Genomic DNA, 14,729 nt, shown 5'->3' with positions numbered 1-14,729 from the left:
CGAGAGAGAAAAAAAAGTTCAGTGTGGTATTTATACACATACTCACAAATACACAGCTATATATATCTTCATTATGATCTCGAAGCAATGACCTGTGCCAAGTGATGGAAGGGAAATGTTGGTTTAATTACGGACAAATAAACAGTTTAAACTTGATTCATGTAAAGAGTATAGATCAGCATAGCACAGGAACAGACCCTTCAGCCCACATGTTTGTGCATAATATGTTGCCAAGACAAACCCTTATCTGCCTGCATATGATCCATATCCGTACATTTCCTGCATATCCATATGCCTATTTAAAAGCTTCTTAAAAGGCACTATCAGATCTGCCTAAAATGCCAACTCTGGGATGCGTTCCAGGCACACTGCCTCCCTGTATTTAAGAAAATGATTGTTTTAAAACTTTACCCCTTGCTCCTGAAGGCTGTGTGCTCTAGTATTTGATATTTCCATCCTTGTACCCATTGACTCATAATTTTATACACTTCTGTCAAGTTTCCCTTCAACATCCAGTGTTTCAGAGAAAACAACCCAAGTCTGTCCACCTTCTCCTTGTAGCTAGTTTCTTAATTTAAGTATAATTCTGACAAACCCCCTCTTTACCCTTTCTAAAGCCTCCATGTCCATCCTGTACTGGAGACACCATAACTGCACACAATACTCCAAATGCAGCTTACCAAAGTCCTATAAAGATGTAACATGACTTCTTGACTTTTATACACAATGCCTCAAGCATACTATGTGCTGCCTTTACCACTGCATCTACTTGTGTTACCACTTTTCAGGAAGTTATAGACCTGGAATATATCAATGCTGTTAAGGATCCTGCCATTAACAGTATTTTTTCGACCTCTAAAAGTTCAGCGCCTCGCACTTGTTCAGTTAAAGCAAATCTTATTTAAGAAATTCTATTTCTTATTCTGCAGACCTCAGTAACCTCCCCTGCACTATCCTTTTCTTTATCTTTATCCATATTTTTGCATGGTGTTTAAACACGTCCCCCACCCCAAACATACTATAGTTTAAAGCCCTAGTTATGCGATTCAATGGGATCCTGCTCCCAGCATGGTCCCGGTGGCGTCTGTCCCATCAGAACAGCTTCCTCTTTTCCCCATAGTTTTAATTTAAAGATACAGCATGGAAACAGGTACTTTGGCCCCACAAATTTGTGCTGACCGACACCAGTTCTATCAGACACACCAGGGACAATTACAAAAGCCAATTAACCCATAAACCTACGTCATTCGAAAGTGGGAGAAAACCGGAGCACCCGGAGGAAACCCACGAGCACACAGGGTGATCGTATAGACAACACGCACAGTCAGGATCGTACCCAGGTCTCTGGCACTGTAAGGCAGCAACTCTCCTGCTGTCCCACTGCCACCCAAAATACTGATGCCATTGTCCCACAAATTCAAATCCACTTCTCACACACCAATCTTTAGCTATGCATTTAATTATCTAATCTCATTGATTCTATGCCAATTTACTCGTGGTTCAGGTAGCATTCCATAGATTATTATCTTTTTAGTTCTGCGTTTTAATTTAGTTCCTAGCTGCTCATATTCCCACAGCAGAACCTCTTTCTTTGCTTTACGCATGTCGTTGGTATCAACATGGACCATGCAACTGGATCTACTCCCTCCCATTCTAAAGTCCTCTACAGATCAGTTGAGATGTCCCGAACCCGGGCACCAGGCAAGCAGCAAAGCCTCAGAACTCTCAATCCTTGCCGCAGAGGATTGCCCCTGATTATACTAACCCCAATTACAACTACATGTCCTTTCTTCTCCCCCACTCCCCGTTTAGAATGGCTCCCTCATCCCCAGTGCCATAGTTAGGTTGCTCATTCATCCTGCAACCCCCACTCTCATCCACACAGGGATCAAGACTCTCAGACCAGTTAGGCAAGCACAAAGGCTGAGGCTCCTCCAACACCGTCACTTGGATCCCCCTACCTACCTTATTCGCAGTCACATCCTCTTCTTCCTGAGCACAAACCGAATTGGGAGTAGTTAATCTAACAAGTGTGACTCCCTCTAGGTACACTTCCAGGAAATTCTCCCATTGCTGACATGCTGCAGTGTTTGAAGCTCAGATTTTGGAACCCAAGATCCCTTTATACATCAATGCTGTTAAGGATTAATGCCCCATTGTTTAATGCAAAGTGTCAGTATGGTTGTGACTCAATTATAGCATAACTGATCAATTCATTCCTCAGTTTTGAGCTTGAATTCTTAAAGCAACCAACACTTGCTGCAGTTGTGGTCACCAGGAACTATAATAGGGTCTACCAGCTCCAACATCATGCAGCTTCAGCACATCAAGTGATCCTGTATCATTACTTTATTTAATCCCAACGGCTCCTTTTAAACTCTTGACTGCTGCTGCTGCTGCTCTGCCTCCTGCCTTGAAATTGACTTGTCTGCCAGCTCAGCACTCCTTTACTCCGCTCTTCTCGCCATGTTCAGATGGGCACCTAGTCGGCATGCACGAGTTGGGCTGAAGGGCTTGTTTTCATGCTGTGTGATTGTATGACCAGAAAATAGGAGCAGGAGAAGTCTACCATGGCCTCAAGGGTGCCATGCCATTCTGCATGATCATGGCTGATCAATGCCTCAATTCTTGCTCATTTATATCAGATTTGTTTTGTGTTAGAGGTTAATGGGATTAGCCCCACCTCCGAAATTGATGTGCAATCTAGTTGACAATTGTTGAATACTGGGAAAATGCAGCACCCTTGGTGTGGCCAAATTTCAAAAGACAATTTTCACCGAAGGCAACTCTCCCTGCACCAATGTGCATTCAAATGTTGGAATAATGAACCATCTTTGTCTGTGGAAATCAAACCACCAAGAAACAAATCTGCTTGGAACAGGGCCCCGAGAGAGCACCATTTCACTGGCAGGCAATGTTTTACCAGCGAAAACCAACACTGCTATGTTCTGAAGGCATCATGTTTCAAATAAAAAATGAGTTGCTTTAAGCAGAATAATGATTTTAAATTTAGAACCCTCCTTGCTTGAAAGATACAGCAAGGAAACAGGCCTTTCGGCCCACCGAGTCCATGCTGACCATTGATCACCCATTCACAGTAGTTCAACATTATCCCACTTTCACATCAACTCTCTATACAGGACAATTGATAGAGGCTAATTAACCAGCAAGGCAGTGCGCCTTTGGGATCTGGGAGGAAATCAGACCATCCAGAGGACCCCCGTGGATATGCAGGGAAACAGGAAAACTCCACATGGACACCACCCGAAGTCAGGATCGCACCCGGGCCTCTGGTGCTAGAGGCAGCAACTTTACCAGCTGTGCCACAGTGCTGCCCCATTGTTTAAAGCAAAATAGTAAGTAACATGGTTGTGACTCAATTATAATATAACCAAAACTGATTTTTAAAATAATCGTTTTCCCATTAAAAATGTAGCTAGGTTACGAGACTTCTGGAGAAAAGATCAGGTTAATAGATTTTTAAAAAGTATTTTCCCAGAACGTAAGTCGCTGATGTTCATCAACAAAGTCTGGTGCATCTGCAATGACTCGGGAGAAGTTACACTGGACTTCCTTCCCTTGAATGTAAAATGCATTCTACAGGCTTAGATCAAGAGGTTATCAAATGCTTGAAATCCTTATCTCAAACGTTTCAACTCATGGACAGCAGATTGAAAAAATAATCCAGATCAGTATGCTGAAAATATAACATGATGAAAAAGTCAGGAAAACATTTCACGACCTAAAGTTAAGCATACTGGGTGTCCTGTCATAACGGTAGTAAAAAAAGGAATGAGAGACATGGAACTTTTGGGACAACATAGAAATATATTAAATTTGAGGTAAGCCAAGTGATGGAGAAATAATTATATGTCAGCATTTTGCGTTGGGAAAGTTTGATGGCATGGAGGTCGGATACTTGTTCAATCAGTGAATTTTGAAAAGACTTGCAATCATGCAAAACTGCACAATTTTGTGTCACTTGGATTGAGGGGACTGTTTAACAGGGTAAAAATAGCCTGCACAAAAATAGCACATGTTATAAAATACCTGCGTGGTATAGATTTTTTCAGAACACAATTAGAGGTGCCAATGAGTAGTTCCTTCATTTTTTTTTCATTCAGCAAATTGCCAATCCTTTGGTGAACAGCCAGACCTTTGTTTGATTTGTTTGGCCCTGCTGAATTTTATTACAGTAAAAGTTTTGTTACATCTAACATTACTGGATTCACTCCACATGGACATGGATTTAAAGGGAGCAGCGAGAATGTTAGAACTATTTCATCAGCATTCTTTATATGCCACTGTAGTCATATTGACAAAATTGATAAAAAATTGATTGAAAGTAATTGTATTTAAAAAAAAAAATCCAACCACATTTGCTTGCATGGGGATACCATCTGAAGGACACATTCCTTGGCTGGTTGCCGTTATGTTTGTGTTATGGCAAATTGTGCATTCATTCGATTATACATGTAGAAAAAAAATTATATTTATATTATTTTCTCTTACATGTACATAGAATCCCTGAGGTTCCAGCTTCAAGTTCATCGAAGATTGTTCCAGTCATAATTAGTAATTTATTTGCTTATAGTCACGATTAGTTCTTTATTTGCTTGTATAAGCTAGGTTATTGTAGCAGAGATAACTTCTATTTTTTTTAAAAAGACACAAGTACTGGTGTCCTCAGCCAGTCAGGCGGCATCTCTGGAGAAAGTGGACAGGTGACGTTTCGAGTCAGGGCCCTTTTTCGGGCTGATTATGATTGAGCATTCTCCACAGATGCTGCCCTACCCGCTGATTGACTCCAGCACGTTGTGTCTTGTTTTGTTAATCACCATCTGCAGTTCCTTGTTTCAACATATAAACAACTGTTTTAACAGTGTACATGGCCCTACCAGTACAAATGTAAAATATTATGTTTTGTATATAGACTGGAGGAACAGCTACCTTAGTTGGTTGGTTACTTTAGAATTGAATTGTATCGGTATTGAAAAGTGATCGAATTGAACACTCCAATTTTAGGTAACTACAACCCACACCCTCCCCTTTCTTTCCCCTCTTCCTATTTCCTCCCCCCTCTCTACCCTATGCTGCACCTGGACATATCTATTTCTCCACTACCCCTCCCATTCCTTCCCACCTTCACTCCTTCTTCTAGCTTCACAATTCACACCTCTTCAATCCTTATGTCTCACATCTTCTGTCTTTTCATCCCTGGCTTTTTTTCCAATCATCTGCCTCAAAAAGACTTTCGCCTGTATCCACCTAATACATGCCTGGCTTTATCCCAACCCCACCTCCCTTGCAGCTTCCCTCCCCCTCATCACCCCACCCCCCACAATCAGCCTGATGAAGAGTCCCAAGCCAAAAGTCACCCATCCATGTTCTCTAGAGATGCTGCTTGACCTGCTGAGTTACTCCAGCACTGTGTGTTTTTTTGTAAACCAGCATCTGCAGTTCCTTGTTTCCACATTTTCCTGGCCTTGCAGTGAGGTAGGTGCATTGGTGGAAGGTGGGAGAATAGGATAAGCTACTGGAGACCGATGGGAAGGCTGAGCAATATTGAGTGAAGAGTCAAGAATGGTGACTATGTTAAGTGGAAGGGAAGGGTGCAGGTTGTGGTGAATTCATCTGGGTCTTTGGAGAAGTGACCTGGAGTGAGTGAAATTAGGGAGGGACAGGAACCTGGAGATTAAAGTATCCAAGATAAGTGAGGGACTTAACATAAAAGAGGCCTCAATCAATGGGTTCAAAATAAAGACCAACAATTAAATCTCCTGGAATTACCAGACTTCCCACGGGTCTGCCAAGAAGCATTATGTGAGGATAAATTGTGTATCTAATCAAGGGTGAGTTACATCCAGCCAAATTCCTGGAGTGTCTTCAAAAATATCTGACATGGTCATCATGTTTCATAACGGGGAAAAATCTATTTTCCAGCTGTTAACACTACAGGAAAAATGTGTAAAACCATCAAATTTCTAGGCATGCAGTATTATTAGTGTAAATATTGGTATTGAGTAGCATCAAAGCTTGCACATGTATAGTGGCAGATCAATTGCTGCTATTTATCAATTCATTCTGTGGCAGCTTGCCCACTAAACATTGCTTAGAGCAAACTCTGAAGATCCTAATTTTATTTATCAAAAATCATGTGTCTGAGCCATACTCCACATTTAAGAAATCACCTAAAATGATTAGTAGCTGAAAATGTTAAATTTTCATGTATCTCATAAGTACCAAAACGTCAGTGCTTAGAGAGCAAATTTGCCATGGTGTGAAACTGTGAAAATTAAGTAACTCAGTATTAATTTTAACAATGAAAGGCCTGGCCCACTTAGGCGACTTTTAGGCGACTGCCGTCGACTGTCATAGTCGTAGCAGGTTGTCAAAAAAACGGCGACTGGACTAATGGGCTGGCAAATACAACATTGAAATTCACTGGTCAGCACCGGTGATAACCTACCTCACCTGGCGACAACCTATGACATCCTGGCGACAACCTATGACATCCTGGCGACTACCTACCTTAACCTGGCGACAACCTACGACTGCACCTACGTCAAGCTACGCTCATTGGCGCCAACCCACGGTCGCCACTGTCGGCAAAAAAAATTTCAACAAGTTGAAACATTTTCAGCGACCAGATAGATGCTACAACTCTTTGGGCGACTGAGGAGATTACTCACGACCATACAGGCGACACCCTGATGATCACCGGCGACCATGTGGCGACCGCTTAGTCTCCTGTAGTCGCCTAAAAAATTGCCTAAGTGGGACAGGCCAATTACTTCCACGTTTTTCCGATATTATGCGAAATACATCCAATATTGTCATAAAAAATCTAAATAATGCTACTACCTGTACTGTGAGGATCTACAAGTAATTTAAAAAAAAAACACAAAATGACAACGTCTTATAATCATATTTCTTTGATATTTATTTCATCAGCATATATTAATTTGACTATTCATCACTGAAACAGATCTAGCCACAGCATAAATAAATCTACACGTTTTACCTCAAATAAATAAAATAAAAGATTCTGTGAATCAAACACTCGCATTAGCTGGCAATATACCCAATTAAACATTTATCCAGATCTATATGAATACACGCACAGAAACAAAGCACAGATAAGAGATTATGTCTGTTCATTCTTGAAATGTATCTTTTGTTTCTCTGAATTGTACATTAGCAATTGCAATACAGGTGACTATGGTTTTCCAATAGAGTAATTCATTTTACAGGATTTTGAATGATCAAACCTCACTGATATGTCTATTGAGAATAAGCCCTATGTGAATTTGGTCGGGCTCCCCTGTGGCCTTTATCACTGAATGCAATCATTTCACTGAGCTTCCCAGCATCTCAAGTATTTCATTGTATATTCCCATCACTCTTCTTCTATGGACTAACCTATTTATGCCATCTAGTGCTGTGAAAGTCTTTAGTTTTATTATTTGCAAATTGCTGCTGTTCTATCTATCCTTGTTGTCCCCTTACTTTGGCTGCAGGTCACTAATGCAATTCCTGCCTCTGAGCTAAATTCTAAATTACATAATGATCTGTCTTGGAGTTCATGAGTGAAAGTTGATTGATGGAGGCTTTGTTTTCTGTTGCCATCCACTGCATGGCTAAGTAGCATTTCTTGGGTAGCTGAATGAAGGCACAGAGAGATAAAGTTATGCTATGGAGCACAGGGTGTATGATTCTCTGATGAAATTAAGGTGTGACAAGATGTGATTGATGTACCGATACTGCTCATCACTTGTTGAACTCTCCATTGGTCACAATCTCATTAGTGGATGCTCCAAATATAGCCTGGGTCCTGTCCTTCCATGAGTTAGCTTGCCTACCCCAGTTATAGTGACTGCTGCCCGCATTTAAACATTGCCCGCTATAGGACGTGCTATTAGTCTTTTTCTTTTGCCTTTGCCCGTCGTGTTTGCCTAGCTAACAGTGTGCAAACTGTGTGGTTTGAGCATGAGATCAGCAACGGTGCTAAATGTAAGAGCGTAAACATTCGATTTTCAATTTTGAGTCTTGTTCACAGGGGTGAAAGCAATGTTTTTTGTTGAGGAAAAGCAAAGTCAGGAATTTTGGTCTGAGTGCAGTGTATTGGAATTGTTTTTTATTATTGTCATACGTAGCGAGATGCAGTGAGGATCTTTGTTTTGTGTGCTATTGAGGCAGGCACACTCTATACAAATATAATCGTACCATACAAGGTTGTGATGATCCGCCACACACACATCATGAGAAATGAACCGCTAACCTTGCTCATGGTGTTTGTGGCGGACCATCATCCTATAAACTGCTTAAGCTGTTTAAGGGCCTGACCGCATAATTTAATTAATACATTTTATTTTTAAAACTAATAATATTAAAACATTTTTAAGAGGAAATTCTAGTTTTTAACTTTTCAGAAATGCTCATGTGTTGTAAGGTCACAACAAGGGAGTAAGTGACTTGAATTGATATGCAGCCATACCAGTAACATTGACAATCTAATTCATTTGTACTGATTGCCTCAGCCGCCTTCCTGCCAGTACTTCATAATTGCACATGTTCACCTTTGCTTGGTTGGGAAAGATTGCAGGGTGAATTGGCTGTGCTGGTCTTTTCTTTTTTTTTTCACTTTTCACTTTTAATTTAATTTTAATTTTAAGTTTTCATGTACCTTGGTGTTATGACTGTTGGCAGACTAATTTCCCTCCAGGGATGAATAAAGTTCTAGCGTATCGTACCTTATCGTGATGAGGCTGGGGGTGCATTTGATCCAATATTCCACTTGAAGATGCAAATTATGTAACCATCTTGCAACATTCATGTATGGCACAATTATATTTGTATATACAGTGTGCCTGCCTCAATAGCACACAAAACAAAGATCTTCACTACATCTCACTATGCGTGACAATAATAAACCAATTCCAATACACTGCACTCAGATCATCTAACTGAAATTCCTGGGTTTGCATTTTCTTGTCCAAGGTCCTCAGGGAGGCATCCAAAAGTCTTAGCATTCTTGCAATGTGCTTTTTCTCTCTCTTGTTTCAGGCAAGAAGTGGCAGCAGTCGAGATTCCAAGATGGTGAGGTCCATTTCTGGTGCAAGGGTCCAGGATGTCTCAGAGCATTCTCAAGGGGGAAGTGGAGCACAAACGAAATAGGTAGGAAAAGTAAGGAGGTTCTGCAACATGAGTATAAGGAGTTGAGTAAAAAGGTAAAAGGTAGAAACTCCTTGGTAGTAATCTCTGGATTGCTTTCAGTGCCACGTGTAAGTGAGGGTAGGAACAGGAAGATAGGGGAGCTGTGGGCAGGGATTCAGATTCAAATTTCTAGACCATTGGGATCTCTTCTGGGGCAGAGTTGACCTGTACAAGAGGGATGGGTTGCACCTTAACTGGAGAGGTACCAATATCCTGGCAGGCAGGTTCGCCAGTGCTACACAGGTGGGTTTAACCTAAATTGTCAAGGAGGTGGAATCCTATGCAAGACCAAGGCAGGTGAGAGGTGAGAAGTTTTTATAGAGGGTGATGAGAGAAATTTTAGTGGACAGAATAGGCAAGAGAAAGGCACAGAGTGAGTAAAGGTCCAGTCCCACTTACGCAATTTTTTTGGCGACTTGTCGGCACCCGTCATAGTCGCAGCAGGTCGCCAAAAATTTTCAATTGTTGACCACAAAAAAGGTATGACTCTTTGGGCCACTACTCACGACCATACAGGCGTCACCCAGCGACATGTTTGGCCGAAGAGCCTGCTTGTGCATTGTGTGACTCTACGAAACTATGATTCTGTAGCTCTATAATGCATAGGAAGGATCTGCAAATGCTGTTTTACATCGAAGAGAGACACAAGACGCTGGAGTAACTCAATGGGACAGGCAGCATCTCTGCATAGAAGGAATGGGTGACGTTTTGGGTCGAGACTTGTTCAGACTGAGGGTCAGGGAGGAGGGAGACACAGAGATAAGGATGGGTAAAGTGTGTGAAAATGAGACATCAAAAGAGATGAGATCCAATGAAAATGTAGAATAGAATAATGCATCCTTCTTATGAGGAGCAGACCAATTTCAATTGGTGCTGCCATTAGGCACACTGCTGATAACTACAGCCAGCGAGTGACAGAGTTAGCACTGGCTACGGAGAGCACTTTTAGTAACCAGCCAGAGCAGTGAGTTTGCATAGAATAGGTATAAAAATCATGGTGTAATTTCCATATCTATTGTTTGAGAATTACCAGTTTTGCCTCTCACTGTCTTTCATAATTCTGAAGTATTTTAACAGGCCACCCTTCTGTCTTTAACAAGGCACAAATTTTGATTCTTCTGCAAATTTTACTGATGAGTATTGCCTTCCACTTTTGATTATGTTAAAACTGGTCATTACAGTGGTGTGAGAGTATTTTCTTTGAGTATTCCGACTCGTGTGCAAAAGAGAGATACAGAATTGTAATGTGAAAATCACGTAAACAAACTGAATACACTCTGAGACCATCACAATGAAAATATGGAATCTATTAATATTATATCTGTAAGAAAATACAGTAGTTTAAATTACACTCTAATTTTGCAATTACTGGGTGACCTTAACACGTTTGATCAAATCAGGACCCCTGGGGATATACATCCTTAATAAATCATAATATTGTATTTCTTTCTCCATTAATGAACAGCCAAGCTACATGCTGTGAAGCTGCAGACTTGAAAAAGAGGGAGCATTTTTTAATGCATCTCTTTGAGCTCATTATGTGATCTAAAGGCAATAGCCTGCACTTTGGATTGATAAGGGTTGTAATCACAGCATCCCTCATTTTGAAGGAGTGTATAGAGCAACATGAGAGTTTACTCTCGAGGAATTTCACTCTGCCTCAAGTTGCATAGTAACAGTTGTAACTGATACTGATGCCTATCCACTGAGTGTAAGCAAGTAAGGTTGCAGTACTACAAGGTTGGCACACTTGTAGGTAAGTGTAAGTTCAATAATGTAATCTTCCTTAAGATGTCTGTTTGGGGCAGCGATAAATTTGCCACCTTACAGCGCCAGAGACCCGGGTTCAATTCTGACTATGGGTGCTGCCTGTACGGAGTTTGTACATTTTCCCTGTGACTGCAAGGGCTTTCTCTGTGTGCTCCAGTTTCCTCCCACACTCCAAAGACATATAGGATTGTTAATTAGCATCAGTAAAATTGTACATTGTCCCTAGTTTGTAGGATATTGCTGGCTGGTCTGTGCGGACTTGGTGGGCCGACGGGCTTGTTTCCGCACTGTACCTCTAATGTCTAAACTCCAAAAGGATTGAGAATGATTTACTTCTACTCTGGTTTTTTGAGTTCCGGGGTGAATGATGAGGCCAATATAGGAACTGCAGACTAATCTATAGAAGGAACAGGAGGTACATGAGGGAGCAATGTGCTGGTGGACAATTTGTGAGATGGTACACTACTGCCACTTCTCTGCAGTCTCAATGCATACATTCAAGGTTCTCAACACCATCTGAATGGTTCTCCACCCCAAAGAGTCACTAGAGATGTTGCATTTCTTTTTCTCAGTGTGGTGACTAATGAGTAGTTAATGACTACTTTGATCATGGACAATTCTTTTTATCCATGTAATTTCTCACTTCTTTGGAATTTTGACAAGATCCCTCATGCTGGGCTTGTCCGAAAGGTTAAGGCACAAGGGATCCAAGACATGTTGGTGAACTGGATCCAAAAATGTCTGAGTAATAGGAGACAGAGTCTGACTGCAATTCTTTAACGTGACATACCACAGGGATTGGTTTTGGGACCTTTGTTGTTTGTAATTTGTAGATATAAATAAAATGTTTGTTTAATATATATATATATATATGGACACCTATATAGATATATATAGACATACATATATTATATATGTATATTAATGAATGGGATGGGAAAGTAATGGGTTTGACTAGTAATTTTGCAGACAATAGGAAATTGGCAGTCATCAATAGCGAAGTAGGTTGTTTCAAGATACAACATGTAGATCAGTTGGAAAGTTGGGCAGAGCAAAGACAGATGCAATTTAATGCAGACAAGTGTGAGATAATGCACCTTAGGAGATCAAATTCTGTTAGTATATACAGAGTAAATGGCAGAAAATTTAGGAAATTGATGTACAAAGGGACATTGGAGTGCATGTTCATAGCTCACTGAAGGTGGCAATGCATGTGGATAGGGTAGCGATAAAGGCATTTGGTATATTTGCCTCATAGGTTGAGGCATTGAGTATAATTCTGCAACTTGCTTTCACCCAGCCCACAGCTAACAATGGCCTGGTTCCTTTATCATCATTACTTGTTTGCATACCTTTCATTCATTTGCTGTATATCTCTCTATATCACTATTTATATCTCTTGTTTCCCTTTCCCCTGACTCTCAGTCTGAAGAAGGGTCTCGACCTGAAATGTCATCTGTTCCTTTTCTCTAAAGATGCTGTCTGACCCAGTGAGTTACTCCAGATTTTTGTATCTATCTTCAGCTTAAACCATCATCTGGTGTTCCTTCCTAGACATTGAGTATAAGAGTTGGGACGTCATGATCCAGCTGCGCTCCTTAAGCAGACTGTCTGGATGTGATCAGAGTTGGTTGAAAATACAAATGCAAAATTCTATGGATGTTCCAAATCTGAAATTAGATTGAAAAGTGTTGGGAATGCTAGGCTATTCAGATAGCATCTGTGGAGATAAAAACAGGTGAAATTTTGGGTGGATCAAAAGTGTTTTTTAAATCGGAGAGAAACTCAATTTAAAATCCAAAGAAACAGAGAAAGGAGGAGAGGATGTCCTATTTGGTGGCACAGTTGTACAGCTTGTGGAGCCACTGGCTCTCAGTACCAGAGACCTAAATTTCAACTCTAGCCTCAGGTACTGTCTGTGTGGAGTTTGCACATTCTCCTTGTGGTTGTGTGGGATTGTATCGGGTGCACAGTTAACCTACCAAAATGCACAGGTTGTTAGGTTAGTGGGATATTCTAAATTAACCCTAATGTGTAGCTGTGTGATAGAATTTCTGAGGAGTCAATGAGTATTTGGGGTGAAGAAAACAAATGGATCAAAGATAATGTTTGGTTGGTGGTCATCCTGGACACTGGCCAAATGATTTTTTACTTTACTTTTTGACTCCATGGTTGAGTTCTTCCAGCTTTTCTTGTTTTTAATAATTGCCATCAACCAAGAACATATTTTTCTTCTGCTCTCCACAAATGCTACCTACCCCGCTGAGCTCTTCCAACAATGTGTGCCCATTCACTATCATTTTCCTCTTCATAGCAACTGTGAAACGCTTGACTTCTTTTTTTCCTGCTCCACCTGAATGAAGATCCAGATTTTACTTTTGTTGTTGTTGAAAGCCTGAAGCAGAGATGGAACAAAATATTGCCTGACCCCATGCAGGGAACAATTCCCAGATTCAGACTCAAGATGCTGGACTTCAACTGTATGAAATAACCAAAACAGTTGGGTTTATTCATGGTAGTAATACAGAAAGAGGCCATGTATCCTTTTATACCAGCGCTTGGAACTCAATGGATCATTCATATATATCCAACTCCCTTCCTCTTTCTCCATGGGCATATATTTTCTTTCAAAATAATTTACATTTTTATTTTGTATGTTGCCAATTATATGTTTTTCCACTGTCCTTGAGCAGTTTGTTCCTGTTCAGATGAACATGCTGCATTAAAAAAACATAATGTACCCCAAGTTGTTTGTTAATCAACTTAAATCTGTATATACAAGTCAACAAACCTGCTGCCTCCATTAAAAACATTACTGCTTATACTCTATCAAAATGAATCTTCTCTTTTCTAAGGAGAGCACACCCTGTCTTTCAATTTGGCTGAATTATTTTATCTTGTGTATCATTCTGGTTAATCTCTCTGCACTCTTTCTAACATAGTTTAGTTTAGTCTATTGTCGTGGTGCCTGTTTGTGGCTCAAAATGAGGTGCATGGAGACCGGATCCGGAAATGTAACCAGTTTTTATTAAACATAAGGAGACATTCGAGGAATCTCTTGGCAGAATCTCTCTGCACCAAAGGTACATTGAGTTTTTATATACTTAAGCACATTGATAGCAGCAAATGATTAAATACAATTTCAATAGTTACTGTTACATAGTTCAATATTTTAGGCATGGACAAAACATTACACAGAATTACCTATTTAAATGGGAGCACACCTTAACTGACAGGACCAACTACAAATATTTAAAGACTTTTATTAAGACAGTATAGTTCATTTTTATATACAGTATATTCATTCAAGGGATGATGGCTTCGCAGACTGGGACAGCATTCAATTGCCCATCCCTAGATGCCTTTGATAAGGTGGGTTTGAGCTGTCTTCTTGAATTGCTGCAGTCCTTGAGGTTTGGTTATGCCCATAATGCTGTTAAGAATATCAATATTCTAAAAGAGTTTGTGGACGATGAATCCAGATACTCACAATGTACAGTATTGTGAGGCATAAGTCTGTGCATAGACAAAAATACACCAATTATTGATTTGCCTATAACCATGGTTGATGTGCTAATTACTAAAAAAAAATGCCAGACTAGATCATTCCTTGAATTCAGTCATAAAAATACTACGTATCTTTACACAAGTTTTCTGGTGCCTAGTTCTTTTGTAGGCCAGCAGAGTGGCAGAGTGATAGAACTGTTGCCTCTCAGCGCCAGAGACCCAGGATCAATCCAGAC

This window comes from Amblyraja radiata, chromosome 3 (genome assembly GCF_010909765.2).
Source record: "Amblyraja radiata isolate CabotCenter1 chromosome 3, sAmbRad1.1.pri, whole genome shotgun sequence".
Classification (NCBI taxonomy): Eukaryota; Metazoa; Chordata; class Chondrichthyes; order Rajiformes; family Rajidae; genus Amblyraja; species Amblyraja radiata.
This window is presented reverse-complemented; position numbering follows the sequence as displayed.